This window comes from Hippopotamus amphibius, chromosome 8 (assembly GCF_030028045.1).
Source record: "Hippopotamus amphibius kiboko isolate mHipAmp2 chromosome 8, mHipAmp2.hap2, whole genome shotgun sequence".
NCBI lineage: Eukaryota > Metazoa > Chordata > Mammalia > Artiodactyla > Hippopotamidae > Hippopotamus > Hippopotamus amphibius.
This window is the reverse complement of record NC_080193.1, coordinates 139,956,865-139,971,792: the sequence shown is the minus strand read 5'-3', so window position 1 is coordinate 139,971,792 and position 14,928 is coordinate 139,956,865. Positions and strand designations below refer to the sequence as shown.

General features: G+C 38.8%; 1 pseudogene; it reads right to left on the bottom strand.

Moving 5' to 3' along the window:
- Positions 1-5,126: 5,126 nt before the first annotated feature.
- LOC130859256 (transcription factor SOX-30-like) lies at positions 5,127-14,032 on the bottom strand (annotated as a pseudogene).
- Between the last annotated feature and the right edge of the window lie 896 nt (positions 14,033-14,928).

The following is a 14,928-nucleotide window of genomic DNA, read 5'->3' as shown; positions in this document are numbered from 1 at the left end:
CAGTACCACCCACACCTGAGGCTCTTTTCATTGTTTTGCTCTACCTGACAGTCCCTACATGGTCCCTGCTTCACCAAGCATCTCAGCCCTGCTTCTAAAGAACAAGGAGGAAGGAAGACACATGGAAGTGACAACACAACATTGCCAAAAGCCCCAACAGACTGCCACATGAGTCTTCTTGGCTGGAACTACGTCACAAAGCACTTTTTGCTATAAGCGAGGTTGGGATATATAGGGGTTTTTTTGTTTTGTTTTGTTTTAAATCTGGTCACACTGTCCCACCCCTGCCAAACAAAGTTAGGGTTCTGCGAAAGGAAAAAAAAGGAAGAAAGCGTATTAGGTTGGTAACTACCAGGATGTGCCACATACCACTAATAATTGTGCAGCCTAGAGTACGAGTCACTAACACGTCAATGTCAGTTTCTTCACCTGTGAACTGAATATAATAATATCTTCCTAGTAGGTATTTGAGTGGGGATTAGAGTTTATATATTTAGGATGTTCAGTATGGTCCTGATGTGGTAGGAGCACAGAGTAATATGGAGCTGCTTTTATTATTTGTTTGGTTGGTTCGTTAGTTGCTTGGTTGATTGGGAATTGAAGGAGGCATCAGATTTCCATAGGTAAATATTGGAAGAATAAAATTTTAGATGAAGGAAGCAAGATTGCAAAAGCATGGAATTAGGAAAAATGTGTAAAAAAAATTTAGAGTGTGTTCAGAAAATTTTGTTTAGGAAGACTGTCATCCATTGAAAGAGAAAAAGTGGATGGTAAAGCCAGAGAGTTAGGTGGGAACTGGATGGGGAGAGGGGTGTAAGAGTCAAGTCAAGGAGTTTGGATGCTTGGGAGGTTAGTGAGGAGCCATTGAGGGTTTCCGTGCACGATTAAGTCCAAGCTGTGCTTCCTGCTGACCACTCTGACAGCAGTGCATGAGATACACTTGGGAGCTGGAGAGAAATCAAAGCAAGGAGAAGAGTAGGGAAGTTAATTTCTATCCAAGCAAAACATAATAGAAGCCTAAAGTAAGATAGGAGCAACAGAATGGAAAAGAGGGATTCGGCAGTCATTTTTCAAGCATTAAAATTACAGAATTTGGCATCCAATAGAATATAAAAGGTCAGAAAAAAGATGGTGCCAAGGTCATGAGCTAAACTTCCAGTTTAGTGGTGTCATTACCCAGGGTGGAGGGTACAGAGCAGACCAGGCAGAAAGAGGACTCAATTTAAAAAGCAAAGGAATGGAAAGGGAAGTTAAAGGGAGGGGAGAGATGGAAAAATACTAAGAGTAGCAATGTTTCTCCATGTAAAATAAGATGTATAAAAGTGGTTAGATTCTATGGGGTGGTTTAATCTGCAAAAAGAATTTTCTCAGGCAAATTAATGAATGTGTAACAGCTAGATGCCTAATCCTGGTCATGCGCTAATCTGGCCGTGTGGAGAGCACCACCCCTGTGCAGCTGCATTAGCATAGAAATAGTCCCAAAGTATGCAAACGAGTTCCTGAAGAATTCCCACGCATTAGTCTTCCACTCTCATTAGGATGTAAAACTATTCCTCTGGAAATATTTGGACACAGTCTGTCCTTCCTAGAGGCAGAGGGATGAGTTAATTTACCTCTTTGGTGTCACTTGCAACATTCAGATCGTGTGATCCTCAGTTCTGGGCTCAGTTTCAGCAGTTAACGGTCACAATGGAAACCCAAGGAGAAAGCAGACTGGGGAATCGCCGCTGGAATCAAGGCACTTTGTCACTTGGAGAAAGACAGAGTAAGGAACACAAGCGGTCTATTGACAGAAGTGTCTGCTTATCATTTTTAGCACCAGACATTTAAAACTGGGCAGGAAACACCTTTGAAAAATGATAATCCCGAACAGTTTAGAATTAATAGTGTGCTTTCATCTCCATTTCTGGGATTTGGGGTTATGTAGATGTTAACGTTGTATATGGCCTCAAATTGTCTAAATACATTCTTAAGGGTGCAGAAAGGGATAATTAGATTCTAGAATCCTCTTTTTGAAGAGTTATTCTGAAAATGATTTTAGTGAAAGCTTTTATACAGACTCAATCCTTTTCATTAATTATTCATTATTATTTCAAGTAAAATGTTCCTTCATTTTAAGCTTCAGAAACCTCTTTTAAAAATGACATCATATGTGTTTCTTCCAGCATTTTGGTTTCCTTTAGTAATAATCATTTCTTCCTAAATGAAACTCCATGGGAATTTACTACAATATTTAATTTAGTACCTGCTCTGCCTCAGGCACTTAATTAGTACTGAGGTAAAAAGGCACAATTTTATTATCCTAAATCATCTAATTTGTAATGTGTGATTAGGACTAAACAGTTTCAGGAGTCAAGGTGGTTGTAGATAAACTCATGTGAGAGGGCTGACTTTAAAAATCATGTTTTTCTCATCTTTTTGGCTTTGTGAGGTTACAGATCCCATGAGCTTATGGCACCTAACCTAAAAGCAGGGAAAACTAAACTGGGTGTTATATGATATTCATAAATCACCTTATAATAGAAAAAGACTCTGGCACATCCTGCAGTTGGCAGCTGTCTGCAGTAAAAGTAAGCAATCTTCTTTCCTCCTTCAGATTCATGGAAGTACCCTCTTAGTCTCTGGATCTCACTCTGAGATTCCCAACCGCGAAAGGAACAATGTCTTGAATGTATATAGGAACTTCCTTGTAGAGTTTTTTGGCATAAATACCAATAAAGGAAATAGGAGCTATCTGTTATCATCTCTTTCTACCTTGCCATAACCACATATTTTATAGATTTAAAAAGTAAGGGTTAAGTCAAGGTCACCCAGTAAGAGATTAATTTTTTAACACAGTCTAGTGTTCCATTCATTACCTTATCTTTATTACCTTAAAAATCACACTCAGCACTTATCTCTTATAAGTTTAAACTTTGTAAAACGCAGGTTAGTATTTGAACCAAGGTATCATGCCTTGGAAGCAGCTTGCTTAATAAACCCATTTGCTCAGCACATAATGCCAAGTTAAAAGAATTCAAAGAACTTGGATTTGGTTGCTTTTAGTAATTCTCATTATGACCTACTAAATTAAATTACAAATTGAAATGCAGCTGAAATAACTCTGTAACTGGTGGTGTTATGGCTAATGAAAAGGTTTCAATCCCTAAGACACATCTCCAGAACGTTTATTTTCATGAAAGTGTTCCATTTGCCAAGTCCTAATGAGACGTGTAGGGCTGAAACTTTGTGTTTGAATTCTTAAGAAAAATCACAGCACCAGACTCAGAGAAGTGGGAAAATGGATGAGATTTCAATTAGCGTTACTCCAATTAGTGATTTTAATTAGTGCTGTCAATCTTCAACTACATGCCAGAGACTGTGCTAGGCTCCTTCACGAACACTGTGACATCTAATTCTCCCCCAAACATGGTGGGGTAGACATGGCAATCTCCACTTCACAAATGATGAATTCTCAGGATTCGGAAACTTAGTTTGATGTTTTCTTCATAGGCTTCAGAGTAGCAAAATAAGGTGATGTTGTCTGCATCTGGCATTGGGGCCCAGATATAACGTGGTACATGATGAAATTTTAGTACTTATCATGAATTGGTTAATTCATTCATAAATTTGGTTGATATTATTAGCAAACAAATGACCTTATACTTTAATAAAATGAAACTTCTGTTGGGCTGTGGCAATGAAACATATTGTGGAACTTTATATGTTTCTATATTGTCTAAATGTTTATTAGAGTAAATATTAATTGTAACTAAAACAAGTGAGATATAAGAAAATGGTTAATTTGGGCTAGATTTCTTTAAAATCTGGCAAAGTCCATTTGTTTTATTTATTTTTATAAATTTATTTATTTATTTCTTATTTTTGGCTGTGTTGGGTCTTCATTGCTGCACTAGGGCTTTCTCTAGTTGCTGTGAGTTGGGGCTACTCTTCGTTGCGGTGTGCGGGCTTCTCATTGTGGTGACTTTTGTTGTGGAGCACGGGTGCTAGGCATATGGGCTCAGTAGTTGTGGCTTGCAGGCTCTAGAGCGCAGGCTCAGTATTGTGGGGTACAGGCTTAGTTGCTCTGCGGCATGTGGGATCCTCCCGGACCAGGGATTAAACCCATGTCCCCGATTGGCAGGCAGATTCTTAACCACTGCACCACCAGGGAAGTCTCTGTCCACTTGTTTTAATTTGATGCTGGGTCTCCATAATATGCATGGTGGAAATTAATAATGACAATAACAAAAACAAAAGCAATAATAATGGCAAATAGGTATATTCTACATATTCAAACATATTACTATATGCCACGTATATTCTATACATATTAACTCATTTACTCCTTACAACTTTTTGAATTAGGGATTACTATTATCCCCATTTTACAGATGAGGAAATTGCAGCACAGAGAAATTCAAGAACATTCCAAGTTTATACATGCAGCAAGTGACACAGCCCAAGCAGTGTGCCTCCTGAATGCAAGTGCTTTAACCCTACTCTCTATCCTATACCTATTTGAACTCCCCTATAGTGTAGTTCAATGACCTAAGAGGTAATATATCATTTTGATAGTTGTCCTTTGACATTGAATTTCCAAATTCCTACTCTCTACCTGATTTAGAAATTAGAGAAGAAATTACATTCAATTTATTTCAACACATATTTGTTGAGAACTTGTCAGATGCCATAGTCTTCTGGATGTTCGGGATCTGTCAACTCCCTTTGGACAGCTGAAGTGGTAGAAGACAGAAAAAAAAAATTCTTCTCTTGAATTGTCCATAAAGCAAAGCCTGTGACCAAAGATTAATTAAGAGTAATTAATTTAGGAGTATGATCTCAGTGGACAAGACTTAAAGAGGGGATGATGGGAGAGGAATGAAAGGAAAATGGTGGAAGAATCAATTAATGGATGCAATAAGCTGGCCACCACTCTGGTTGACTACGTGTTCTATCCCATGGGATAGGTTGTGAAAATCATCCAAGAACATCTGCCTGGGGGAAGAAAACGCTCCTCTCCCATTGGCCTAGAGTAGCCCTGTAGGATTAACTTCCCCACCTTCAGGTTACACTAATTATGTACTCAGCAGGTTTCCAAAGGCAGCCTGTTCAAAAGTCCTAAGGCTGGAATTTAAGATATGAGTCTATGGTGAGGCACACTCAGGTTTCAGACAAGCTGCTTGAAGCTGGTCAAAGACCTCAGGGAACCAGCACTCATGGCCAAAGCTGGAATCATAGGTGAGGCCAGCAGGGTGCAGAGCTTTGCACAAGCTGAGTTCACTGCAACAATGAACAAACATTAGTAAATCACACAGTATTTGAGAAGGTGACAAATACTGTTGATAAACAAACAAAAATAAAGCAGTTTAAGGAGATTTGGAATGGAGAGGATGAAAAAATGAGTCTGAAATTTGAATACACTGGTCAGGGTAGCCCTCTTTTAAATTTATTTATTTATTTATTTATTTAATTGGCTGTATTGGGTCCTTTTTTGCTGTGCGTGGGCTTTCTTTAGTTGCGGTGAGTGGGGGCTACTCTTTGTTGTGGTGCGCCGGCTTCATTGCCGTGGCTTCTTTTGTTGCGGAGCACAGGCTCTAGGTGCATGGGCTTCAGTAGTTGCAGCACGTGGGCTCAATAGTTGTGGCTCACGTGCTCTAAAGCGCAGGCTCGATAGCTGTGGCATACGGGCTTAGTTGCTCCACGGCATGTGGGATCTTCCTGGAGCAGGGATCGAACCCGTGTTCCCTGCACTGGCAGGCGGATTCTTAACCACTGAGCCACCTAGGAAGCTCAGGGTAGCCCTCTTTTAAAAGGGAAATATTTGACTTGAAGGAGGTGAAGGAACAAGTCACCCAGATAACTGAAATATTTAAGAGTAATCTGAATAACTCTTAATTATTAAGAATGGCTGAAAACTTTCCATCTGTAATTTCTTACTTCAATATCTCTTGTGGGGGAGGGGCAGATTTTAGGTGTTCTTTATAATGATTATTAACCCAAAATTTTGGTTTGGTTTTTTTTGGCATTCCCTTAAGTTCTTTCAATTTATTCTGTTTTGGTTTCTTTCCTGTCAAACAAGGCAAGTTTTTATTACTCTTAGGTAACAAATTAAGATTAATACGGTAACAATGTAAAGAATGTTTCCAACCCAGACCTCTCCCTTGGACTCCAGACCTACCAACCTAATTGCTGACTTAACATCTTCACTTGCATGTCTAATGGGCATTCCAAAATTCTCACGTCCAAAATTGAGCTCCTGATACCCCTTCACCCCAAATGCACTCATTTTACTTTTCAGTTCAGTCAATTCCATTTATTTGAGTTTTCCATACCATCATCTCGGTGCCATCCTTGCTTCTTTTCTTTCCTTTCCTTTCCGTATCCAGTTTGCTATCAAATCAGTTCAAAATATATGTTCCTATATTTCAGAATACATCCAGAATTTAGCCACTTCCTCATAATCACAGGCTTGGTTTAAGCCACTGCAATCCCTTGCCTATATTACTGCAGTCACTTCCACTGGTCTCCCTACCTGCCCCTTACTCTCCTACAGACTGTTAGCACTTGCTTCAGATCATGTCATTCCTTACTTAAAAGGCTCCAGTGGCTTCCTGACCCACCCAGAGTAAAATCCAAAGTCCAACTCTGATCTGCAAGGCCCTCTATGTTCTGACTACTCATTACCTCTCTGACCTCATCTCCAACTCCTTTCTTGTTCCACGCAGATACACTTCCTGCCCTTAAGCCTTTGAACTTGCTATTTTTTTTTTCTGCCTGAAATGGTCTTCTGCCAGATATTGGATGATGAAGTCCTTCAGTTCCTTCAGATTTTTCTCAGCTGTCACATCCTCAGGGAGGCCTTCCCCTCACCCCACCCCAGCCCAGCCCACCCCACTCGGACCCCAGCCCTGGGGAACAGCACAATCTCCCCACCCAACGCTTCCAGTTGCCCTTCTTTGTGGCATTCTTCTCCTTAGCATTTATCACTTTCTAATACCTTTCTATCTCTTTGATTTATTGTCTGCCTCTGTCACTGTCATCTAAGCACCTGAAACAATGCCAAGCATGTAATATATGCTGAATAAATAAATTTCTGTCGAATGAAAAAAAATAAACAAATGGTTTCAGAGGCATCCATTTGCCTCCAGGATAGTTATGATAATTACAATAGAAATCCAGAGAGGGGGAAAAAACATTCAGCTTTTGACAACCAAGGTGTATTTTTTCAGCGAGTCCATAGGCTTGAATGTCAAAATTTGTTGAGAAACAAAATATTTTCCAAATTTACTTAGCTCCCATTAATGTATTGAGAACAAGGCTGAGCAAATGAGATGGCAGGGTTTGATTATAGACCATAGGGAAGAGGAAACCCATGATTTGGCATCAACAAATTTCTTACAGAAAGAAGGAAGGAGCAGAAAGCCTTTCTCTTCCAGGAGAGGTGATATTGGGAAGGAAAGGACAGGCAGAGAAAACAACCTTTCAGATGTATATTATGCTCTACCTACATCTCTCAGGATTAAAATCATAGGAGATGGGTATGAGTTAAGTTGAAAGGAGAACCAGAAGCAGGCGCTTTGGCCCCATCTCCCACTTCATACTCTAGGAGTAAGTACCATAAGACCATCCTCACATCAAGGCAGGGAGAGGAGAGCTGTAACAGTGCTGAGGCAGTGGATGGACATGGTTGAAAAGATGGTTACAAAGAGGAAATCAACGCACTCCTTATAGCAAAGAACTTCAAGGCAGGCACCCAGACCAGGGAACAAGTAAGTGGGAGACACACCCAGAGCAGATGAGGGGAACAATCAAGCTCTGCCCCAGTCACGATAAACAGAGCGTAATTTCCATCGATTTCACTGCTAAACACCAGCAAGACACTCAGGGACTGGATCAGACTGGATCAGACAAATCGGTGGGTGTCAGCCATCAGCCACTGCAATTCCAGACCAGCACAAGGACCATAATGAGGCACCCCATCCCTCCAACGAGGACCCTACATTTCCCCTTCCTCTAGATGCCCTCTTATGAGGGAAGCAAGTGCAGAACAAATAGTCCTGATTTTAAAAAGCTGATTTTTTTTTTTTTTAGTTGACTGTTCACTTACTCAAACTGTTTTCACTACAAAGAAACTAAGCTGAAAGAAAATGACATATCTTGAATGGGCAAGTTGAAGTTTTGATCCCTACCCCAATTATCCCCACTGAGTGAATTGAGGGCTCAGGACAGTTTTTATCACTTATAGATAAATTAAAAGCCACACTTTTTTTTTTTGCACATCTGTATAATAATGAATTTTCTACCCTATAACTAAAGCAGATACATCATCCCTTATCTCCCTAACGAGAAATGAAAATAGTGTGTTGATCCGAAACCAACTTAACTAATCAATTCTTCACATGTGACTTCACACAGATCATTGTAGGGACAGGCTAGAATTTCAACTCTGTCCAGGGTCTTAGGGTCTACACTTCTGAGGAAAGTTAAGTAAACAAGAAAAATAAGCTTTTGTAATTATGGAAATGTTGGCTCTCAACATAATCTGGAGTGTATCAAATATAAAAATATCTACATATAAAAAATATACACAGAGTTTAGTCTTTCTTCTTTTCCCATGGTTCCAGTGAAATTCAGGATATACTTTCTTGTATATTCATCATGTGGTCAAACCAACACCTAGCTTAGGATCTGATATCTTAATTTGTTTCCAGATGAAATACCAACCAAATATATAGTCCTGTGGCTGCAAGTAAAAAGTACAAATCAGGATATGCCTTTTATTTTATGTATTTATTTATTTTGCCTGTGCTGCACTGCTTGTGGGATCTTAGTTCCTGGACCAGAGACCAAACTAGGGCACACAGCAATGAAAGCACCGAGTCCTAACCATTGGGCTGCCAGGGAATTCCCAGGATATCCCTTAATAAATATAATATTTATGAATTAAAATATTTTATTGGAAAACAAGGTAAAATATCTCATTTTTATTTAACGGCAGTTTCTTCCTTTAACTCTGTTTATCTGGGAAAGACTACTTTAATGTCATCTGTAGCAGGAACTCAGCTTTTGCATGGATCATGTAATAAAGAAATGTAACCTATCAGTTGCTGAATTGAATTGCTATTTTTTAAATAAAAATAAGGAGTTGTATCCTGTTGTTGTTTTTGTTTGTCAGTGACTTGTTAGGAAGAGTTTCCTGGCTGAGCAATTAAACTAATACCATATTAAGTACTTAAATTATAGATTGGTGTCTAAGACTTACTGGGGAAAATTGATGGTCCTGAAGACTTATTGATTAACCAAGGCCAACTAGTCTATCCATCTTATAAAATCTCTCTCCAGAATAAGGCAGGCAAGAATAATTTCAATATCATTTGACAAAATATAATTTGACCTAGGTATTCAAGTCATTTAAAATACTGCAACTGGTTTTATTGTGTACATAAAAATTAAAGACATTCTATAAGAAATCCAAAGATAAAGCAAAATATATACATATTTCACTGTTCTTTTTCCATGTGCAATTTACTGAAAATAATTAGCTCCCTTTCCCCCGTGAAAAATAATTTAAAAATAAATTTCTTTTCACTACTAACATCATTATCTACCTATTGCTCCTACTTTTCTACACTCAACGTTTGATTGTTACTCTTCTTTCTCTAGTACCAGTTCTCACTTACCCAATGACAGTGGCTCCTAAGTAAGTAACATATCATACTCGAAAAGCATGCTCTCTCAGTTTTCTTCAGTGTAAAAATGACTAGACAGGAATGTTGATATCAAAGCAATCAATGAATCTACTGGTTGGAAAATACTATCGCAAATAAGACAAAGTAAAAACATGACAAGTTACCAAGAAATCTATCTGGTGATTTTTCTGTTGAAAGAGAGTGATAACCTAAATTAACCAGCTGATTTAGAGAAATATAATCTGTTCCTCTCATTTAATGTTATAGAAATTTCCAAGACCAAGAGCAAGGTAATCATCGAATTATAACACAGTGTTTCCTATAACATTTTAAAAGTTAATGGTTTTAAAACAGCAGTTAATCTCTATGTTGTAGTAAAATCTCAAAGTTAAAAATCATCAAACTAAAATTATAAAAAGTGAAGTGTGAAAACTAAAGTGGATTTAATTACATTTTTGATAATTTTCAAAATGTTGAAAACATGACTGTAATATAAATATAGTGTCAACTGAGGAAAAATGCACAACGTAAAAGTTGCAAGTTATGTTTTATTAGGGGACCTTACTGAGGATATAGCCTGGGAGACAGCCTTTCAGACAGCTCTGAGGAATTGCTGCACAGAGGTAAGAGAAGAGACAGGATATACAGGAGGTTTTGTGGGGAAAAACAAAAGCAAAAATGAAACAAAACAAACAAACAAAAAACCCATGTAGTCAAACACCAAAAGATTATTGCTAATCACGAAAGACAAATATCGCAAGTTAATGATTTTAGTGCTTTTCTGTGTATGGGAAGAAGCAAGGGTCTGGGCTCATTGAAATTATTCCTTAGGTATTCTGTTTTCCTCCATCCTGAATTCACCCCCAGGGCTACCATCAGGGTGGCTGCAATGGGCAATGTTTATTGTTTACTAGAATGGCAGGCAACATTTTGTTGTCCGCAATAGAGTAAACATGTGTCGAAGATCTATTTAGCTCATTGATTAAAGAAACAAGATGTTAAATCTGGTTCCAAGGGCAGAAATACCCAAATTTACCAGTTTGGATCTCAAAAACTTATTCCTTTCAATGGGCACAAAATATTTTCCAATTCACTTGACTCACAAATATACAAAGAAACAAACACAGAACAAATAAATGCCAAAGATTATTCCTGGAAACAAAAAGAGGCTGGTCTTATTTTATCTTTTTTTTTATATTTATATATTTAATGTATATATCAAATGTCATTACAATTATGATATTGAAATGGTTGAATAATTCCACACATAAATGGATTAGATTAGGAAAGAAATATTCTTTATAGAAGACTCTGTTTTTAGTTGGGAGGAGAGACAATAGAAAAATTGAGAGGAACTCAATTAATTTTGTTATTTAGCCGGGCTGGATTTTACTGAAATATACTATCTAAACAAGCATAAATTAGATTACCCATATCCTTGGGGAAATTATCATCACATACATACAGGTAGAAGTTAGGAAGGAAATTAGACAATATTATAATTTATAAGGCTGCTCTTCTGTTTCGGAAAACTATATGCAGCTTAATGTTTATAGCTGACACATTTCTTTGACATTCTTACATGAAATAAAATTCAGTATAATACTACTAGCTCACTTCATTTGGTTCCTCTAACAGCATTAGTGTTAATTAGCAATAATGGTATTAAAGATAGGGATAGTTTCTGTTTTCTAAGGACATACTTTGAGTTTCTTTTCAAAATGTTCTTTAAACTATCAGATGATTTGAACATTAACAGCTGAATCCCCTAAGTCTTGTCATGAGTAAGGAAGATAAATTTCTTATGATTTTATCTATTTATTATATAAGGAAACATTTCCTGCCCAAAAGACTACTTGACTACGTGATTTTTTCCATTCAAAAATACAGTATGCATTTTCCATGTGATTCTCCACTGGCAATCAAGAGAAGCTATTACATTGAGAAGCCTTACTGATACAGTGAAAAAAACAAACATGGAATTCAAAATCGTATAGCAAATCTAAATTTGACCGCCGACTCTGCCATTTACTAGTTGTGTGACTTTAACAAAGCTATTTAACAGCTGATCAGTTTCTTTGTCTGAAAAAGTAAAGGAATTATTATGCCCAAGACAAAGGACTGTTGTGAGAATTATACATAAAAATGCCAAGTTCTCTGGGACTTCCCCAGTGGTCCAGGGGTTACGAATCTGCCTTCCAATGCAGGGGTCATGGGTTCAATCCCTGGTCGAGATCCCACATGCTGTGGGGCAACTAAGCCCAGGCGCTCTAGAGGCCACGTGCCACAACTGGAGGGCCCACGTTCCGCAACTACTGAGCCTGCATGCTCTGGAGCCCACCAAAGCAAGAGAGAAGCCCACGTGCCGCAATGAAGATCCTGCCTACTGCAACGAAGATCCCATGTGCCACAACTAATACCTTGATGGGAAGTAGTGACGTCCAGGTAGGAAGTAAGGGTGATGAAAAGAGAATCGAGGTGGTGTCCCAAACAATGTGGCTGGATGGCCAAGGAGGGGGGCTGGTAGACATGTGAGTGTGGAACAGGAGGAGCCTGGGGGATTGGAGCGCTTCTGGGACAATACTCCTTGGGAGGTCGGATGGTCGAGGCTGCAGATGTGGCATGGGCAGTACTTGCACTAGTTGGAATCCTGTTCGTGCTCTCCCCAGAGACGGGAGTGGGTCTCTTCACGGAGCGATTGGCTCCAGAATGCAGCCGATGAGCGTCCGTTTGGGAGGGCCCAGCAAAGCGCTGGGGTGGGAGCGCTGGGCGGAGGGGCACACTTGGAGGCTAGACAGCCACCTGGGCAGTACTGCAGACGCTGGGCTGGAAAAGTGTGACGGGGCTTGGGCGCTGGACTGCAGGTGTGGGCAGCTGGATGGCAGGGGGAGCGTCACCAACTGGTTGAGTGATGGTGTCCTGCAGGCTGGGAATTACCGCAGAGTAGGTAGGTGAGCGATAAGGATAAATTGTTGTTGGATTTGTAGAGATGATGTTCTGTGTGGTACCAGGAAATACATTGGAAACGCTTAGAGGGAAGCGTTTTCTCTTCCCTGGACGAGACTGATAAACCCAACCAGGAAATTCCTCTCTGTGCTTTTCTTTAATCTTTTGTGCTTCATCATAATAGGGTTTCTTTTGTTCTTCACTAAGTTTGTTCCACTCTGACCCGAGCTGGACACTGATTTCTGCATTGTTGGCCACTGGGTTAGCTCTGGCTTCTCATTTTATCTTGACACATGGGTATAGCAGGAAGTGTTAATTAATTAGAGAAGTCTCCTCACTGAGGTCAGCTCACCTGGAGCCAAATAGCATTGAAAGGTTGCCCAGGCCAGAAAATTAATTTTTGTATAAATTTCATAAAGAATCTCAGATTATATTTTCAGATTATATTATCTGGAATAATAGTTTTTAAATTATTCTTAGAGTGTTTTATTTGAGAGTAAGAAACCAAAACCAAGAATTTCACCTCAACAAATTCACCTGTAAGATCTATAAATTTGGGTTAAGTTCTCTCCTCAAGGTCCCTAAAATACAATGGGATTTTTGGCCTACCAAGAAGTGACATTATTTATAGCCTGTAAGCTCTAGAACGCACATCAGACCAATTTTCTGGGATTATTTTATGGGTATTGGTTTCACCTTTGTTCTTTCCTGGTGGGCTTGTCAGACCTGATGAAATGAGATTTATTCTCATGTATGACACTTCCAGGTACAGTCTTGGTTGCACAATCAATTTATCCAAATATGTCCTGGATAAAAAGAAGGACAGATTTCTATTGAACTAGTACACTTAACTATCATTGCTATAATAAATGGTAAAGGACTCAGAAAAGTTTTTGTTCCTGAATTCCAAAACCTTAGGGAGAATAAGTTACCATGTATAAAATAGGCAATTAATGAGAACCTACTGTATAGCACAGGGAATTCTACTCAGTGCTCTGTGGTGACCTAAATGGGAAGGAAATCCAAAAAAGAGGGGATATATGTATATGTATAGCTGATTCATTTTGCTCTACAGTAGAAACTAACACAACCATTGTAAAGCACTAAACTCCAATAAAAATTAATGAAAAAAAATAATGTTTCACTTTAGTTTGCAAAAGCATAGTCTGCTAAATTAAGGAATAGGGAGAGATCAAGAAAAAGAAAAAAGGTTTCCTAGTATACTCAGTCAGAAAAAAAAGAACACTAAAAATAATATCAACAATAAGGTTTTCCTCCTATTTGAATCTTAGATATTAGGTCACAGTCTGCTTTCATGCAATTGTCTTCTTCAGAACAAAAAAGAGTATTGAAAATCCTGACACTCTTTCAGTACCATCTGACAGTTGTCCGGGTGGTGACAGTTTAAGATCCATATCCTACACACGTAAGTCTATATCTTGAAACATCAACACTTTAGTATATGTACAATCTATATTCATCTCCTATTGCTGTATAATAAATTAGCACAAATATAGCAGCTTAAAGCCTTCTACTTGTTATCTTACCATTCTGCAGGTCAGAAGTCCTGGTGGGCTCAATTGGGTTCAATGCTCAGGATCTCACAAGGCTGAGATCAAGGTTTTGGCTGGAATTGGCTTGTAACTGGAGACATGGGGAAAGAATACCACTTCCAAGCTCATTTAGATTGTTGACAGAATGTAGTTCTGTGCAACTGTAGGTCGGAGGTCTTGTTGGCTGACAGCCAGGGCCCACTCTGCTCTTGGAGGCTCTCCATATTCCCTTTCACCTAGTCCCCTCCATCTTCAAAGCAGCAAAGCAGAGTTGAATCCTTCTCACACTTCAACTATTCCTGGACTTCCTTTCTTCTATCAGTTAGAGAAAACTTCCTGCTTTTAGAGAGTACCTGTGGTTCCGTTAGGCCCAACTCGATAGTCTCCCGATTTTAGGTCAATTGATTACTAACCTTAATTACTTCTGTAAAATCCCATTTGTCATGTAACATAACATGGGACCTAATAGCTTGTCATATTCATAGTCCTGAGGATTAAGAGGGAAAACTTAAGGGTTGGGGGAGAGGTAGCATTTTAGGGTTCTGTGGACCCAAAGAATGTTCTGAGACTTTCATTTTTTTCTTGCCTATAGTTTAAAGAAGAGCCTTCAGAGAAGAGAGGAAAGAAGCCACCTGTTGATAATATGACTTGATGCTTGAGGATAATTTATTGTAACTAACAACATCTGAATAGAAAAGAGTAAAGTCCTTTATTGGGGTGTAATTTATACCTATTTCATATGGATTTGATCATTGTTT